The 12,759-nt window shown below is 44.2% G+C and overlaps 1 long non-coding RNA gene across 1 annotated transcript in view; it reads right to left on the bottom strand.

Moving 5' to 3' along the window:
• The window catches only part of LOC148146003 (uncharacterized), a 48,286-nt gene extending 46,544 nt beyond the window's left edge, over positions 1–1,742 (bottom strand). Inside the window, exon 1 of the long non-coding RNA XR_015760969.1 lies at positions 1,641–1,742. This is a non-coding gene — a long non-coding RNA (uncharacterized LOC148146003). The remainder of the gene's footprint in view (positions 1–1,640) is intronic.
• Positions 1,743–12,759: the final 11,017 nt, after the last annotated feature.

Here is a 12,759-nt window from a genome sequence, read left to right as displayed (position 1 = left end):
CCAGAAGTGGTGAGTGGATAATCCATCTCAGCCGTCACCAGTGGTCCCCAGCATCACAGCTACCAGTCTTCAGCCAATTCTATTCACTCCACATGATATCAAGAAATGGTTGGAGGCACTGGATACTACAAAGGCTACTGGCTCTGAAAACATTCGGGCAATAGGACTGAAGAAATGTGCTCCAGAATTTGCCCCTCTCCTAACCAAGCTGTTCCAGTACAGTTACAACACTGCTATGTACTCAACAATGTGGAAAATTCCCCAGAATGTCCTGCAGGTAAAAAGCAGGGCAATCCAATTCAGCCAATTACCATTGCATCAGTCTACTCTCGATGATCAGTAAATTGATAGTAGGTGTCATCAACAGCGCTATCGAGCAGCACCTGCTCAGCAATAACCTGCTCAGTGACGCCCAGTTTGGGTTCCACCAGGGCCTCTCAGCTCCTGACCTCATTACAGCCTTGGTTCAAACATGGACAAAACAGCTGGATTCTAGAGGTGAGGCGAGAGTGACAGCCCTTGATACCAAGGTTGCATTTGATGGAGTGTGGCATCAAGGAGCCCAAGCAAAACTGGAATCAATGGGTATTAGGGGCAATCTCTCTGCTGGTTGGAGTCATACCTGACAAAAGGAAGCTGGTTGTGGTTGTTGAAGGTCAGTCATCTCAACTCCATGACATCACTGTAGGAGTCCCTCAGGGTAGTATCCTAGGCCCAACATCTTCAGCTGCTAAGGTCAGAAATAGAGATGTTTGCCAATGTTCAGCACCATTTTCGACTCCTCAGATACTGAAGCAGTCCATGTTCAAATACAACAAGATTTGGACAATATCCAGGCTTGGGCTGACAAGTGGTAAGTAACATTTGTGCCACACAAATGCCAGGCTAAGACCATCACCAAGAGACAATCTAATCACCACCTCTTGACATTCAGTAGTGCTACCACCACTGAATCCCCCAGTATTAACATTCTGGGGGTTATCGTTGACCAGGAACTTAACTGGACTTGCCACATAAACACAGTGAATGAAGAGCACATCAGGGGCTAGGAATTTGGCAGCAAATATCTCACCTCCTGACTCCCCAAAGCCTGTTTACCATCTACAATGCTCAAGTCAGGAGAGTGATGGAATACTCTCCACTTGCCCGGATGAGTGCAGCCCCAACAATTCTCAAGAAGCTTGACACCATCCAGAACAAAAAAGCCCACTTGATTGGCACTATATCCACAGGCATGCACTCCCTCCACTTCTGACACTCAGTAGCAGCAGTGTGTACTATCTACAAGATGCACTGCAGAAATTCATCAAGCATTTCCATCTGGAAAGACAAGGGTAGCAGCACCACCACCACCTTCAACTTCTTCCCCCAAGCCACTCACCACCTGACTTGGAAATATATTGCCGTTCCTTCACTGTCACTGGGTCAAAATCCTGGAATTCCCTCCCTAATGGCATTATGGGGCAAACCACAGCAGGTGGACTGCAGCGGTTCAAGAAGGCAGCTCACCACCACCTCCTCAAGGGCAACTAGGAACAGGCAATAAATGCTGGCCAGTTCACATCCCATAAAAAATGAATACATTTTTCAAAAATGGACAGGGTATCCTTCAAAATATAAGGATTAATTGAACGTAATACCTCTGGTGTAGAGTCATTGCTGCTCAGAGTGTTTGAAATATCAGGTCTTGGTGGAACAAGCAGTACGATATCTTATTTGCTGCCAGGTGATCTGGGGACGACTGAAGATGACCAAACCAGAAATTCCAGGTTGGAGACAGTCCTTTGACCCACTCTAAAGGAAAATCCAGTAAAACATACAAATGACTCATGCAAGCCTGCCCCATCTTGTGTACATCAAATGGAACTCTAGTACAATCAGTACATATGTCAGTTACTGAACTCTTACTGGTTTTTATCCCTCTAGGCAGCCAGTACCTGTTGGTGTTTCTCACCATTTGGGCTGTATATATACTCCAGATGCGCATCTTGATTAGAAAGGGTTTAGAGGGATATGGGCCAAGTGCTGGAAAATGGGACTAGATTGTGTTAGTCTAGTCGGCATGGACAAGTTGGATCGAAGGGTCTGTTTCCGTGCTGTACATCTCTATGACTCTAAGTGCTCATATACACAACTTAATATTTTTTCCTATCGCCAAATCACCCATAGTATTTTTTTTATCTATCAACCCCCCCAATATATCACCCTTGTTTCCAATTAGTAATTCATGTGCAAATCCTGTTAAGGACAATTGAAACCATCAAAGGCGAGGGAGAGGTAGGGAGAACGGGAAGGGGTTAAATCAGAATGGACATGGAAGGAGCTTGCATCCCCTTTATTCCACACCCACTTTCTTTCATTGCTCCCACCTGGTTAGATGGACACAGTTATTAGGCAATGAATGAAGAGCACTATTTTGTGGCAGCTATTTGCAGAAAGCTGCTCTTTATCTGGCAAACATTCAGCACACAGATGTTTCCTTGTGTGCTTGAGGTCTATTGCGGTTGATTTTCCCAAAGTCACACTGTTAGAATCAGTGGAAAGTTAAAAATCACACAACACCAGGTTATAGTCCAATAGGTTTAATTGGAAGCACTAGCTTTCGGAGTGCTGCTCCGTTATCTCACTTTTTATTTTAGAATCAGTCTAAACATTATGGCAAAGACAGAGAACATAAGGGGCTAATACCTTCAACATATTGTCTAGCTAACACCAATTGTTACAGTTAACCTGAGAATGCAACTTTTAAAAAAAGTTTTGTGATTTACACATGAAAGAAGTGAAACTATCATGGTATTCGAACAGATGAAAGACTCAACAAACAATCAAGGTATTTTTCAATGTATAATTTCAGTTACATCATACTGTAAACGTTTGCTATAAATTCTGTGTCTTACAATTGAGCCCTCCACAACCACCTGATGAAGGACCGTCGCTCCGAAAGCTAGTGTTTCCAATTAAACCTGTTGGACTATAACCTGGTGTTGTGTGATTTTTAACTTTGTACACCCCAGTCCAACACCGGTATCTCCAAATCAGAGTCAGTGGAATGTTCATTCTCTCAATGTCAGGTTAAAACTGCCCCTTTCTTGATCATGTGACTCTGACATCATTATCACACATGCCCCTGACATTAGTCACATGACTCAACCCCATGGCTAGCACTGCTACAGATAACTAAGTCCAGATGTACCTTCATTTTCATCTGTTTAAACGCTTTCAGGTTCTGTCCAAACAGGTTTTCACAACATAGCCTTTGATATACTTGATCACTTCATTCCCCTCTAATGCCTCCTACACCATAAGACATAGAAGCAGAAATTAGGCCATTCAGCCCATCGAGTCTGATCCACCTTTCAATCATGGCTGATAAGTTTCTCAACCCTATTCTCCCACTTTCTCCCCACGAACCAATCTATCTCAATCATAAATATAGAATCATAGAATCCCAAAGTGTGGAAACAGGCCAGTTGACCCGACAAGTCCACATTAACCCTGCGAAGAGTAACCCATCCAGACCCATTCCCCTCCCTATTACTCTACATTTACCCCTGACTAATGCATTTATCTAATCTACACATCCCTAAACATTATAAGCAATTTAGCATGGTCCAATTCATCCGGAGGAAACCCATACAGATACAGGGAGAATGTGCAAACTCCACATAGTCACCTGAGGCTAGAATCGAACCCGACTCCCTGGTGCTGTGAGACAGCAGTGCTAACCTCTGAGCCACTGTGCTGCCATGACCTGGCTTCAATGACCTGACCACCACAGCCTTCCCTTGGCCAGCTGAGTCAGACTGCCCTCACTTGAATCTAGTCTTAGCTAAGCAATCATAGTGAGAGAATCTCCGAATGATGGTGATTGGTTGTGAAGACTATACAGGGAAGCATGGTGTTGTTGGAGCGACTCAAGATCAAAGGCAAGGAGACACAGATGGTGAGAATGAGCTCCTCAAACTCTGGTGTCAGTACAGTCTGTCAGGTCATAATGTCTCAACAGCTTCTTAATACATGGCCCTTACACACATACAACAGAAAGTAAGTCAAAAGACTTTCCACAAAGTCCCTGACCCTACTCCCTCGGCCGTTCTCTCTTTTTCTGCACCATCTCACATCATCAAGATCAAAGTAAAAATGGAGTGCTGGCAGACAGCTGGATTGAGTGATTGTTGTGTTGGTGCCAGACAGTAAAGCCGGACATAGGGAACTTTTGTTGTACTCACTGAGTGGTCACAGCATCAAGTGGCATGGTGGCAGTGGGGAGTGATTCTTCACTGACACCTCAAGAAGATGCTGGAGGATGAACAGTTTCAGTGGAAGGCAGCAGCAGTTTTAGAATGCAAGCTGTTCAGGGATTGCCTGGTCACCCATCCAAATACTGGGGGCCAAAGTGGGCAAACCACCAACTCAGTAACACTTGTAGTTCATCATCTGGAAAGTTGCCATTGTTTCTGATGGAACTGTTCCACTGTAAAATGTGTGCTGACTTGTAGGTCTTCCCAACAGACTTTCCTAACTGTGATATATCACTGTCAACATGAATTGGACCCTGATTGTTTAATTGTTATTTAGTTAATGATTCTTGAAATCTCTGCACATTGGTGAGGCAGTTATTAAATTGCAAATTGGCAGAAGGATTATCATGTGTTAAATTAAACCTAATCTGGAAATACCTTGATGTAGATGCTTTTTGAGTTCAATGGAGATTCATCAGTTTGACAACGCGTCAAGATTCACATAATATCAACTCTGATGTTATAGCCCTGGCTAATCCATTTATCTTGCTTTGATCCTCCTCCCTTCCACTCTTCCCAGCCACCAACCGGATTCATTCCTCCCATTGACCAACCAGGTCATACTCTCTGCCTATCTTCACCTATTCCCACTTCACCACCCTGACCCCACTACCCGCTTTATCTGCAGCTCCCCTTACACCCACCTCCAGTCTTGAAGAAGGGTTACACCCAAAACATTGACTTCTCCACCTCCTGATGCTGTTTGGCTTGCTGTGTTCTCCTAGCCTCCTACTTGTCTATTTTAATACACTACTGAGTCACTTAAGCTGTTTTAATGACAACACTTTAGAAGTGGTGTCAGTAATGGCGTTTTAGATAGTGAAATACCTCTGTAACAGCGAGCAACTGCTCAAGTGAAATAAAAATCATTAAGCAGGGAGGCCAGAAATACAGATACAACAACTGAAATAAACAGGGCATCAAAATTGGCTAAAAAGCAATATATGCTGGGAATGCCTGAGCCAAGATAGATGTAATAGACAATTCTGCATAGGGGCAAGTCCTTGCAAGATCCAAGCCCAGTCAACTGAAACCAGAGAGGCACGAGAACACATCAGGAAGTGTTAAAGGGCAATTCAACCCTTCCTGACAAATAAACAACACGAGATGGGGAAGCCTCACTAAGATAAAAGACCAGGTGTATATTCTGGGATAAAACAAGAGATCAAGCCTCCCCAAGAGCAGACAGATCAAAGGGGTTGCCTTTAAGCAAGACAATGACAGCCATTAGCAGCATTTCAAGGTGATAAAGTCAATTAATTCAATACCTCTGATTGGTCAAGTCCTCGGAAAGTTCTGGAAGCTAACCAGAAGGGTATAAGAACACAGTCTGGCAGGATTCAGGGGTACTCCCACTCTCCAACCTACCTGGAGGCACATTGAGATACTGCAGTGATCAGAACAACTTGCCCTCCGACCAGAGACCAGACACAGAGAGAGAGTCAGCCTGTGAAGAGATGAAGGTACAGAGCAATTCAACAGACCAACAAAGTGATGAGTATCTGGGAAGTATTTCAAGTTTCTAAAGAATCGGACAGTTACCAATAGTGTTGTTAAAAGTGTAAAATTTAACTCTTACCCTTTGTTGCCTTCAAATAAAGTTTGAACTGTTCATTGACTGCACACTCGACCTGTGTAGTCCTTTCCTGATATATGCCAAGGTGCCTGGGTAAATTAATACACTGGTCGAGGAGTCTGCAGGGTCTTAAAGGTACCCTGCTCAAAACAACACTTCGCTACAATACTTTAATGTAATTTATTAAAGTTGAAGATATTCAAATGCAGTACCTGATTCACGCACATCATAGCCAGAGGTGACCTGAAAATGTACTTGCACTGTTCCCTTTAAAATGAATGCAGGTTTATTCCAAAAAGACAGTGACCATGAAAGTTGATGTTTCCACAATTCCAGAACTCAGCTGTGGAAACAATAATGGATGATTGATCTTTGCCTGTTACTTTTGATGCAGGCAGCACAAAATAGTACACAAACACCCTGCTGCCTGCTTTGTAATATTATATTAGTACAGTACACAACAGTCCCACAGCCTGCAGATTTCTCATCTACTGTATTGTGTTAGTGCACAAAACCTCTGCTGTCTGCTGATTTGTGATATTGTAACAGCACACAAACTTCCTAAGCCTGCTTTTAAATGTTGTAATGGTACATAAACCTTGTGTGCAGTGAATTGGGCAGCCCACCATACAGACCAATCCATGCGCCTGCACCAACACCAGCATCGCTCTGGAAATGGGGAACACAATGTGCTGTTCAGTTGCTGAAGAATCAAACAGGGTATTAGGTAGAATGGGAAGATCTGAAACCCCTGCCTATTTAGCCTCAGAGGGCCTGGAGTTGGAGTCCCCATAGTGAAAGCAGACTTTCCGTTAACTTGCCTTCATGATTAAATCTACTTGACAGTTACCCCCACCGAGTGAAAAGCCTGCAATAAAACAATGCCCTGACACAGGACATCCACTATCTGCAGTGGCAATTTAAATTCTAAAGCCTCACATCTGAAAGTCCCATGTCAAGACTTTAATTGTCATCTGGAGCTGTGGACGTTTAAACTATCACCCAATTGAAACGGCCAGGAGGGTGGTGCTGAGTTGGAGGCTTGGGAGTGGGATAGTGTGGGGGGAGGGAAATGAGGAAACTGTTGAAATCCACATTGATCCTGTGTGGCTGCAGGGTCCCAAGGCGGAATATGAGGCGTTCTTCCTCCAAGTGTCGGGTGGTAAAGGTTTGGCGATGGAGAAGGCCCAAGACCTGCATGTCCTAGGGGGAGTGGGAGGGGGAGTTGAAGTGTTCAGTCACGGGGTGATGGAGTTGGTTGGTGCGGGTGTCCCAGAGATATTCTCTGAAATGATCCGCAAGGAGGTGTCCTGTCTTCCCAACATAGAGGAAACCATATCGGGTGCAACAGATACAGTAATGACATTGGTGGAGGTACAGATACGTTTCTGTTGGATGTGGAAGGATCCTTTGGGGTGTTGGATGGAGGTGAAGGGGAGTGGTGTGAAAACAGGCTTTGGACTTCCAGCGGTGGCAGGGGAAGATGCCAGCAATGGGGTGAGGGCTGGTGAGGGGCAAGAACCTGACAAGGGAGTTGTGGAGGGAATGGTCTCTCCAGAACGCTGATAGGGGTGGGGAGGGAACTATATCTCTGATGGTGGGGTCTGTTTGTAGGTAGTGGAAGTGGCGGAGGATGATGCGATGTATGCGGAGGTTGGTGGGGCGGAAGGTGAGGATCAGGGGAGTTCTGTCCTTATTGCGTTGGGAGGGGTGGGGTTCAATGTGGTACGGGAAGTGGTGGAGATGTGCTGGAGGGCATCATCAACCATATGGGAAGGGAAATTGCAATCTTGGAAGAAGGAGGCCATCTGGGATTTTCTAAGGTGGAATTGGTCATTTTGGGTACAGATGTGGTGAAGGCGGAGGAATTGGGAATAAGGGATGGCATTTTTACAGGAGGTAGAGTGGAAGGAGGTGTAGTCTAGGTAGCTGTGGGAGTCAGTGGGCTTGTAGTAGATGTCTGTGGTTAGTTTGTCACCAGAGATAGAGATGGAGAGGATGGAGGGGAGGGAGGTGTCTGAGATGTACCAGGTGAATTTGAGGGGGGTAAAAGGTGTTGGTGAAGTTGATGAACTGTTCAACCTCCTCATGGGAGCACAAGGTAGCATCAATACAGTCATCGATGTAGTAGAGGAACAGGTGGGGGATGGTGCCGGTGTAACTGTGGAAGATGGACTGTTCCACATACATGTTGATTCTCCTGCTCCTTGGATGCTGCCTGACCTGCTGTGGTTTTCCAGCACTACACTCTCAACTCTGATCTCCAGCATCTGTAGTCCTCTCTTTCTACTAACTAATACTTACTGACTAGATTTCATTAATCCTACCAATGCTGCTAACTCTGAAAGGGAAGCAGACTATCTGGCATGAGTTTTGCTTTAAAACTTCACTGAAAAGAATGAAAATTCCTACTTTTAGTTTTTCAGACAATTGGGGCAAAATACATAATTTAGTTCCTCAAGAGCTGAAGGAATGATATTTCTCTTTATTAAAATAAAGATGGGCTGTGAATCAAACATGCTGGCCCCTTTAGTCAAATTGTTACTATGTCTCATCATTCTCTGAGGCTCTTCACTCGAAGCAGTAGATCAGTTGTCCAGCTAGTTGGCACAGCATGGTTCCAAAACTGCCAGTTCCAGTTGCACTTTAAATGCTGAAATAGACAATATTAATCTATGGAGTTGACTCAGGAATAGGTCAATAAATCACTCATATATTCATTAAATGAGTTGTGAAATGATCTGATAAGGATTGTTGTATTAAGCCCTTCTGTTCTGGTGAGGGAATCAGGGCTGGTTCTGATTGGCTACTTGTTGATGAGCATACATATAATAACTGCTCCATGTAATTGTTAGTTTAAGAATATTATTTATGGGCAGATATCAATCTGTAACTGCACCTTGGACTGTTGATCTAATTAAAATTAATTTGGAGTGTATGAATTGTAACATGTGAGATTGTACCCACGGAGACAGTGGTTCTTTAGGAAGATGAACAGCATTCAATCATTTCACAGCATCCCTATGTTTAAATCACTGGAATCTGATCCCTGTGATTGGGGAAAAGTGGTGGTGCAACTCCTGTTTCAGCACACAGTAACATAGCATTTTACATTGTCACACATTATCATCAGTCACGGAGAGGGAAATGTTATTGGAAAATGCAGGAAAATATTAACACTGGAAGGCGTATTAAAGGGAGCCACTCTCCAAAGATTTTGACCCAAGAGCTAAATAAGTTGGTTGTAACCTGTGCCCAGCAATTATACTGCTGGTCCTCTATCCAATGGTGACCAGGAAGGCACTAGGAGCAGATAGCCATTATGATCAATACAGGCATTGCAGCTCTTTTTTATCTGGATAAAGTGTTGTAAGGACTGGGCTTTTCCAGCAGCTCCTGTTCCTGTTCCATGTTATTCCAGTCATTTGGTTTGTCACCAGGACCGCCTTATTTTTAAGTTCTTGTAATTATCTCTCTGCCTTATTTAATTGGATTATAGGTCATCCCTTCGGTTGTTATTCAGCTATTGACACTTTACTCACACTGTCTAATATCCCAGGTCACCTGCAGAGACTTATTATTTGATACTGTACTCACACCATTTGTATGATCTTTTTATCTCTCCGCCCATAAATTCTGTGTTCTGTGTGCTTCCCTCTCACTTCACCTGATGAAGGGGCTATTCTTATTTGTGATTTCAAATAAACCTGTTGGGCTATAACCTGGTGTTGTGTGCTTTCTGACTTTGTCCACTCTAGTCCAACACCGGCACCTCCACATCATGGCTACCATCAACACCACAAAGTCCCGACTCAAACTGGAGAGGATCTCCAAGAAGATTGTGTACATTGACACTGACATCAGGTTTCTGCAGAGATGCAGGAAGTTTGTGAGAAGATTTGTAGCTCGGGTGCTCGCTGCTGTGGTTCTGTTCGCCGAGCTGGAAGTTTTTGTTGCAAACGTTTCGTCCCCTGGCTAGGCGACATCATCAGTGCTCGGGAGCTTCCTGCGAAGCGCTTCTTTGATGTTTCCTCCGGTGTTTATAGTCCACTTGGGAGCAGGAGGCTCCCAAGCACTGATGATGTCGCCTAGCCAGGGGACGAAACATTTGCAACAAAAACTTCCAGCTCGGCGAACAGAACCACAACAGAGATGCAGGAAAGCAGAGAAAATCCCAAAAGCACTACAGATTGCAAACTCACTCAAGTTGATCTGCAACACAGACTATGCTGAGACACTCTGCCATTGCACCTTTCGGGATCAGTGGTGCTGGAAGAGCACAGCAATTCAGGCAGCATCCGAGGACAGGCAAAATTGACGTTTCGGGCAAAAGCCTTCCTGATGAAGGGCTTTTGCCCGAAACGTCGATTTTGCCTCTCCTCGGATGCTGCCTGAATTGCTGTGCTCTTCCAGCACCACTGATCCAGAATCTGGTTTCCAGCATCTGCAGTCATTGTTTTTACCTCATTGCACATTTCGCACAAGCCTCAATCATCTTGTCCACCAACTCTGCAGCAGACACCACAATCTTGAAATCGAGATAGAGTCCAAGTTCTCAGCTTGCGCTCAGAATACAGTGGACCGGCTACGAGACACTGTCAAGCAGACGAAGCAATGGAACTACACTACCATCAAGACCAAGAAACTGGAGAAACTTGCCATCACCACCAGCCTCCACTGGTACCATCATTGAAACTGATACCATCACAGCGAAGTCCATCATCAACCTGTTTGACCAAATCCTTCAACGGACGAAATCAAAATTCTCAGCCGAGAGCGCAATTTCTGCCTCACCACCAAATTGGTCCCCATTGGTGGGAAAGCGTGTAGCCTCAGGTGTAAGACATTTGCTGCAGAGAATGTGGGAAAGTGCTTGTTCTGAAGAATTGGGGACATCTGTTCTTAGTGTCAATAGATTGGTGTAAATAACGTAATAACATTTGTTCACTTGTGGAATGTGTGGCAGTACTTCCTTCTCACGCAGGAGGCTGGAAGTGCGCATATTTCACAGTAGGGTGTCGGATTGGAGCAGATTTGAATTAATGAAGCTCAGCTCCCTTATCTTGACTGCTCTGGGAAGTGAATGTCTCATTACTCTTACAGGCTAGGAAAACATGAAGGCTGAAAGTTGGAAGATGTTCATGCGTGATTGAGAGAGAAAACATTCTTCTGTAAATTACATTCACTGACTGAAGGTTTCAAAGGACACAGAAAGAGAGAGAGACAGACATGTCAGAAGCTGGTGAAAAGATTAACCCTCTATGGTCTGATTTTTGTTTAGATTAGATTACTTACAGTGTGGAAACAGGCCCTTCAGCCCAACAAGTCCACACCGACCCGCCGAAGCGCAACCCACCCAATCCCCTATATTTACCTAACACTACGGGCAATTTAGCATGGCCAATTCACCTGACCGGCACATCTTTGGACTGTGGGGGGAAACCAGAGCACCCGGAGGAAACCCACGCAGACACGGGGAGAATGTGCAAACTCCACACAGTCAGTCGCCTGAGGCGGGAATTGAACCCGGGTCTCAGGCGCTGTGAGGCAGCAGTGCTAACCACTGAGCCACCGTGCCGCCCACTAAGTGTTTGAGTGAACACTGGCTTGGTATGGATTGAATGTTTGTATGTTGTTCCCTGGACCTGAAGATCTGGGAAGGTTATGAATTTATTTTGCATTCTGTGAATCTAAGATGATTTTAAAAGAAAAAGCCATTTGTAGGACAATGATACTGGATGTGTTAGCTGAGCAAGGTTACCTCATGACCGTTCCACATAGTTTAGACTAGTCACTTGTTATGATATACTGTTAAAAGGGAAGGTTATGTAGCCAAAGCAATCAGCTATTTGGGGCCTGGCTGGATCAAGGTTTCCCACTTTGATGTGCATGTAGCTGAATTCATCAAGCGTACACAGACCTGTGTTTTTCTTCCTCTGCAAACTTTTGCCATTTTATTGCTGTTTATCAGATTAAGGATATGTGGCATTTTTATAATTTTAAAAACCAAATTCTGTGTAAAGACAGCTTGTTTGTAGCAATAAGGGGCTAGCCTGAGAGAGCTCTTCGGGGTAAGAGCTGGTGCCGTTACTCTGCTCATAGTTTTAGAACCTTAGCTCAACCCTGGCGTGTAGGTATCTATGTTATAGTGTAATGTTGATGCCATTGGAAAATAAAGGTAATAATTTAAACTAAACTGTCTGCAGAAGTTTTATATTTCAGACTACCACAGAGTACAACCTCCATGATGAACCAAGAGAGGTTACAGGTTGAGCCCATCAGTGATTCCCTGAGCTGTATCGAATAGGTACTTTAACAATTTGGTGCTGCAAGCAGGGTTCCAACAAGGGGTAAGTGTGAGTGAAACTGGAAATGAGGAGCTTCATCAAAAGGTGGTATTCGAGACCAACAGGCCCACAGGGTAAGGTTATACCTTGGTTGATCTCAGTTTGCATTTTTGTGTGCTGCTTCCCTCATTTCACTCTCACGTACCCTGACAGAACCCCGAATGAGATAGTTTAAATAGGCACTAAAAATAGAGACCTTGCGAAGGTAAGAGACAATGGTAAGAATTTTGTGAAGGTATACAATAAATAGGATAACATAGGTGCGACCCTAGATAAGATAGAAGATCAAATGTCCCTGAACAGAGATAGTGAATATGTATCCTAATTATGAGAAACAATTAAGGGGAGTATCGTGTACAGCTGACCAACAGAACAAGGACTGGCCTCTGGGAGGCACACATGATCTAAAACTACTTATGAAAGTTGAACAAGAGATATGGAAAAAAGATTGTGGGAGTAAAAAGAAAGAAGGTACCTCAGTGCGGAAAAAATTTAGGTAAGGAAAAATGGGAAAAATCCATGCAATCATCATGGA

The sequence above is a fragment of the Chiloscyllium plagiosum genome, unplaced genomic scaffold (assembly GCF_037043375.1).
Source record: "Chiloscyllium plagiosum isolate Xiang-an unplaced genomic scaffold, Cpla_swu_hap1 HiC_scaffold_22, whole genome shotgun sequence".
In the NCBI taxonomy this organism is placed as follows: domain Eukaryota; kingdom Metazoa; phylum Chordata; class Chondrichthyes; order Orectolobiformes; family Hemiscylliidae; genus Chiloscyllium; species Chiloscyllium plagiosum.
The sequence above is the reverse complement of the archived record's forward strand: the minus strand, read 5'-3'. Positions and strand labels throughout refer to the sequence as shown.